The sequence below is a fragment of the Suricata suricatta genome, chromosome 11 (genome assembly GCF_006229205.1).
Source record: "Suricata suricatta isolate VVHF042 chromosome 11, meerkat_22Aug2017_6uvM2_HiC, whole genome shotgun sequence".
NCBI classification, from domain to species: Eukaryota; Metazoa; Chordata; class Mammalia; order Carnivora; family Herpestidae; genus Suricata; species Suricata suricatta.
The window spans coordinates 18,002,718-18,009,419 of NC_043710.1; positions in this window are offsets into that span (position 1 = coordinate 18,002,718).

Consider the following 6,702-nt stretch of genomic DNA (forward strand, 5'->3'; position numbering starts at 1 on the left):
CTTTGTTCCCCAAATGTGCTGGACCACATAACCTTGATGATGATGATGATGAGGAGGAGGAGGAGGAGGAGGAGGAGGAGGAGGAGGGGCATGTTCTGTGTCTTGTGAAACACCTTGGCAGAACAGGCCCCTGTCTGGCCCATGGAAACCACATGTGTCCTATGCTCTGACGAGTTCTGCGTGTCCCAGGCCATCCCACCTCGGACACGGCTCCGCTCGTTCATCCCTAGAAGACAGCAGCCCCTCTCTGGCCTTGTACGACTCCCTGGTGGGAACCAGCCGTGTCCAGGCCACAGTGCGCCCCACCTGCTGAACCCACGGGGGAGCCTCTGGCCGAGCCCAGGGCAGGGGTGTTACTCCCTCCTCTGCGCCCTCACAGGGACAGGAGTCCAAGCACATCCAGATCTTCCTCCAAAGAAATCCTCTTTTTTAAAAAAAAAAATTTTTTTTAATGTTTTATTTATTTTTGATACAGAGAGAGACAGAGCATGAGAGGGGGAGGGGCAGTAAGAGAAGGAGACACAGAACCGGAAGTAGGCTCCAGGCTCTGAGCTGTCAGCACAGAGCCTGACGCGGGGCTCGAACCCACAAACGTGAGATCTGACCTGAGCCAAAGTCGGAGGCTTAACCAACTGAGCCACCCAGGCGCCCCTAAAGAAATCCTCTTGATAAGATCTCTCCTCCTCTGGAGCCACCTAGCCCTTTTACTCCCACAGCAGGGAGCTGTCGTCAGCCTGTTCTTGGTCGGAGTTCCCACGACGGCTGTCCCTCCGTCATAGCCCCTTGTCCGCCCCCAGCTGCAGCCCTCCTCCAGGGTCAGGACTCCAAGCCCAGTCCAGGGGCCTCACTCAGCTGCCCGTGCGGAACCTGAGCGGCTTCTCCAACCCCTGCTGACCCCAGCCTGCCCCTGGCTCTGACAACTCGCCACCCTTGGGGGCGACAAACTCAATCCGTTTGCCAGGGACTTTCCTGGTGTCAGCGCTGACGATTCGTGTCCCAGGGAGCCCCTCAGTCCCAGGCCGAGCAGGTGGGCTTCCCTGCCCGCCTCCCCTACTGCCGCCAGCCCAGGTCGAGGCGGCCAGCTGGAGCCCCCCAGCCCTTCTCCACACAGCAACCAGAGTGACTTTCCAAAGAACAGTCTCCCCAGCGGTGTGGCCCGGGCCCCCTTCCTCGGGAGCATCTCGCTCCTGCAGCCTCAGCACACGCTGTGTCCCTGCCCTCTGCCCCCCACGGCCTGGCAGGTGTTGCCCATTTCCATGAACCCCTTGGCTGTCCAGGCTCTCTGTCACCGGCACGTGCATCCTCCCCAGACAGCTAGCCTCCAAAGGGACAGGCAGATCCTGCGCGGCCTGGAGTTCTCAGAAGGCTGTCGGTGGGTCCTGCAGCCCTGAACCCATCCACCCCTGGATCACGGCATTGGCAGCTATGTGGACACCCCGGAATTTGTCTACACAGCCACTGGCTGCACCTGCATGCCAGGCACTGGCAGCACGTGGGGTGCAGTGGTGAAGAATCAGTAACCTCCCTCAGGAGGCTACACTCAGGAGCCGACGGTGGGCGTGTGGCCACACACACACCCAGGATGGCACAGAGGGCTCGGTTCACAATGGCTTTCTGGGGAGCTGGGCATCATGAGGCCCAATTTCAGGGCCAACACCTCCTAACAGAAGCCCCCCACCCGCTGCCTTCCCACCTGCCCCACACTGGTTTCCTCTCTACCTTCCGTGCGCACCAGGGTCAGCCCCAGTGCCTTTGCCCATTCTAGCCTGAACACCTGCTACGCAGTTCCAGATGGTACATAATGGCAATGGGGAACATCGACCACCAACCCCCTTGCCCCCAGCCCTTCCAGAACCAGGGAACCCCTCCAGGTGAGGCCCATTGGCCTAGTCATAGGCCTGAGGCTTTTTCCTGACTGGGATTCATTTAGAAAGTGCAGCCCTGACCCCTTCCCTCCCAAACAAGGCAGACAGGACGTCACATTTGTAAGCTCCCTGGGGCATCCTGATTCACAGAGCCCGGGACTTGGCCCACTGGGGGTTACTGCCACCCTCTTCTGTCTTCTAGACGTGGTCATTGTGGCAAGGCAGCTGGGCACCCCTGACCCTCGTGTCTTCATTCCCAGTCCTCAAGGTTGGCCCAGCACTGCCTCCTTCAGGAAGCCCTCCAGGCTTCTCTCCTTCGCTCATTCTCTCAGGAGAACACCCTGGCCCCCAGCCTTTACGCCACGTTAGTGGTGTGTCTGCCCCTCCCTCTTCTATGGATCTCCTGTCTGAGCTTTGTTTTCAGCCAGCATTTCTCAAACTGCCCGTGTAGACGAATCAGAGGTGCTTGTTAAAAGCACAGGTTCCCAGAGCCCCTCACAATCAAAGAATGAGAATCTCCAAGGGTGGGGCCCCGGAATCTAGATTCCTAAGAAGAGGCTCAAGTGGCTGGTAGGTCCATATGGGACATCACTCTAAGGACCGTTGCCTGAGTTCTTTTCTGCACCACCTGGTTTCATTCTGGCACTGAGAATGGGGTCCACCCACCTCTCCATTCACTCATTCAACAAATATGCCTTTAAAAAAATTTTTTTTAAGTTTATTTATTTTGAGAGAGAAAGAGATTGAGCTTGGGAGGGGCAGAGAGAGAAACAGAGAATCCCAAGCAGGCTCCAAGCTGTTAGCACGGAGCCCACTGTGGGGCCCGAACTCTGGAACCGTGAGATCATGACCTGAGCTGAATTTAGACGCTTAACCGAGCCACCCAGGTGCCCCAAATATGTATTTTTTAAAAAATGTTTATTTTTGTGAGAGAAATAGAACACAAGCAGGAGAGGAGTAGAGAGAGAAGGAGAGAACCCCAAGCAGGCTCCACATTGTCAGCACAGAGCCTGACGCTGGGCTGCAACTCACCAACTGCGAAATCATGACCTGAGCGGAGATCAAGAGTTGGACGCTTAGCCAACTGAGCCCCCCAGGTGCCCCAACAAATGTCTCCTTGATTTCGTTACGTGCTCCAGCTGGGGCAGGGTGAGGAATGAGCCGGATGCGCGCTCTGCCCCAAGCAGCCTTGGGTGGGGGGGGGGGCAGAGTCTGCATTCGAACCCCTGGCCCACGGCGGGCAGAGAGGAGAAGGCCACGGGAGGGCAGAGCAAGGCCACCGCGTCATTGGGGGATGTGCCAGGCAAGGTCCCCAAAGGCTGGTCTGAGGGAAGGGCGGGCGGAGCCAGAACCACGGAGGCCAGAAGAGCGGGGCTTGTGTCTGGGGGGTGGGCAGTGCAGCCGGGGGGCTCAGGGCACCCACGGAGTTTGGGGCTGGCTGCTGGCTTCGCACCATCAGGCAGGCAGGTGCGGGAGCAGAGCCTGACCAGCACCCGGTGTCCAGCGGGATGTGGTCGGGCGTTTGTCAACGTTACCACCCCCAAGAAGGGAGGCCAGGGGCTGCGGGGCTGAGCCCCTGGGCTGGGAGTTAGGGGGGCTGAGTCCCGACACCCTGTGGCCACCTGTTCACCAGTGGTGTGACCCCCGACAAGCTACTTAACTGCTCTGAGCCCCCTCAGTTTTCTCATCTGCAAAATGAGCACGATGCTAAGAATTCTTAGGTCTGACTGTTGCTTGGGGGAAAAGCTAAGAGAATGTGTGCCGAGTGGGGAGCCCTTCCTCAACACGAGTCAGTAGCGTCTGTGTGGTGGGTGGCTCTGGGCATTCTCTGTCGGACTTAACAAAGAGGAGATGGAGGTCCAGAGACGTTGACTTGTCTAAGGTGACCTGTCTAAGGCTTCTCTGCTGCTGAGGGGCGCCGTGCAGGGTCTTCCAGCACCCACGTTGCCCCAGGGGAGGGCAGTCTGGTGTGGTTGTGGGATAAGATTCCCCCATCACCCAGGAGACCCTCCACCCTCCTAGCCTCTCACCTCTGTACCCCTCCCACTCCCTCCCTCAGACACACCTGCTGGAGCTCCTGGGCCACTTGTAGCTGGATTCTGATCAACCAGGGCACCTGGGTGGGACCTGCTACCTGGAGGAGGCAGCGTCTGTAGGAGCTGGGCTCTGGAAAGCTCAGTCCCGACCCCAGGGATAGCCCTGGAAGGAAGAGACAGCCCAGACTGTCCCTGAATACTCCATTTGTAAGCAGGTCAGCCAGGAGGGGGAGGGCACTGTGCCCGGCGCCTGGGGCTGGCAGATGGCTGTGGGCCAGGAGCAAAGCTGAGGGGCGAGGCAGGCTGGGGGTGGGGTGGGGGAAAAGGATGGCGGTGACTTGTGGACTAGACACAGGGGAGCAGGATGGAGCCTCTGGCTCCTTGGGGGCCAGCTGTGCCCCCAGCCTCTGCCAGGGCCTGGGCATCGTGCGGGGAGCTGACCAGCTCTGGGAGTCAGTGCAGAGTTTCCAATACCCCGTGACCCTTCTCTGCTCAGCCTCCCAGCCCCCTCCCTCCCATACACAGAGCCCAGGGGCAATTTCAAAACCCCTTTTGCAAAAGCCACAGCTCTGGTGATAGAAAAAGAAGAGGCTTTGCCTGAATTCAGCCAAACCGGGAATGGAATCCTGTCATGGCCACTTACTAGGTAGGTGGCCTCAGTGTGGCCATTTCACTTCTCTAGAACCTCCACTTTCCCATCTACAAAGTGGGAGGGGTAATCCTAGCTACTGCAGTGCCGTCTATAAGGATTGTAAGGCTGAGTGAGGGCCTGGCACACAACAGGGGTCCAGGAAATGTCGCGAAGGAAAGAACATTATGGAAATGAGCTCATGACAGGCCCTCAATAAATATTTGCTGATTAGATAGGAGGTAGAATAAAAAAAGAGATAAATGATCCCAACATCTGTGCTTTTGTCTTTCTTTCTAAAAGCACACTAGAATCAGAGGCCTTGGCTGGGGTAGGAGAAGAGCAGGGCGAGATGCGGCATAATTCCTGGGGAACGGAAGGCTGAGAACATTCTAAGTGACGTCAGCCCCTGTGTGCAGAATACATTACTCCCTCTCAGGGCGGCTAGCTTGCTGTGACATTGAGGCTCGTCTGAGAAGGTGACTCAGAGCTGAGTCCAGACTTAGGTTTCAATCTTGTCTCCACCTCTCAGGTGGGCATAGACGAGGGTCTTCTCCGCCCCTCTGTTTTCTTGTCTGTAAAGTAAAAAGATCCAAGTGTCAAGTGTCATAGCCGATGGGAGGATTCCATGAAGCAATCTCCGTCCAGAGCTTGGAGCTGGGCCGGGCAGACAGTAAGCCCTCTGCAAATGGTAGCCATCATCATTATTCTCTAAGGTCATCACTGTATCAGCTAGCTATTGCCGGGTAATAAGTACCCCCAGATTTATTTACTGCATGACTCTGCCTGTCAAAAATGGAGGTTGGGCTCATTGGGTGGTCCTTTGGTCCTCCTCTTGCATCTGTGGCTGGCCGTAAGTGAGCTGGGTGGCTGCAAGGGTCATGGGGACCTAATGACCCGGACCCCTCCATCCCCAGAGGAAGGGAGTACCCCCAGAACCCCAGGACACCCCTCCCCGCAGGGCAGCCCCACCTGTGCCCTGAACAAACCCATCAAACTCTCCCAACAAGGTGGTCTTTGGACCATCACAAGCTCCAGATAGTTCTGGGCTGCCTGGGAGAGGTTTCTCCGCCCACGTGGGATCCCCCGGCGGCCGTGACATTCAAATCCACTTTTTGATTGGCTCCTGTGCCTCCTCTTGAACTCTGACCTGCCAGCCTCCTGGTCAAGTGGCAGCCCCCATGTTACCCCCAACAATGAGGACATCAGGTGACGCCAGCCAGGCCGCGGACAGGGCTTCTTCTGTCAGCCTCTGGGCTTTCCTGGTGGGTAGGACCCAGTCTTGATCATCTGTTCCGAACACGGGGTACACCTTCTGGTTTGTGTTTCTTGCCTGTGCCCCGCCTCTAGAGTGCGAGCTCTGTGACACCAGGGACTTCGGTCCCCTAGCTGAGCCCTGATTCCATCCCCAGTGCTTGGCATTCAGGGGGTGCCCAATAGTTACTACACAGATTGATGGATGAGATGTCAGATTTCATTGAGCTGAGCCTCTTCGAAAAGGGACCACCTCCTCAGCTTCTTTTCTGAAATGGGTTGGGTGGGTGGTCTTTTCCCATTGGCATCCCCAGTGGAGAAGGCACTGGACGCTAAGCCACAGGATCCAGGGACCAATCCCAGCATTCCACTTGTGTGACCAGAGACGCCCACAGTCATATGTGGCTATTCTGGTTGCTCACTGCCAACTCTAGGGCAGTCACTTATTTAGACTAGAGTGTGAATGACTCCTCTAGATTCATGCAGAGGGGCAGCCTACAGTACACTATGTTGCTTTTCCAAGTCTTGGTTTCCACAACCAGCAGGGGGTGGGGGAAGCGCTGGTGTCTGCTATGCTGGGGGTGGGAGTGGGTTGAACTTTAGCACTATGTGTGTGACAAGATTGCTGAGATGTCACTGCTGCTGCCTCGGGGGACGCGGGGGGAGCAGACGCATCTGCCCCAGCCTGCTGGCCTTCCGGCCTGTCTACTCCAGCTACCCTGTCCACCCCTTTGCTGCCCAAGGCACACCTCCCCCTGCAGACCTGACGTGCTCCTCCCCCAGGCTCTATGTCTGGCTGGGGTCCTGTTTGTCCACAGCATCCTTCTCCCTCCCGCACCCCTCCCCCCACGGGTGTGGAGCTGGCCACTCCAAGGAAGGGCCTCTCTTTTCCTGTCACATCTGACACAGGTCACCTCCC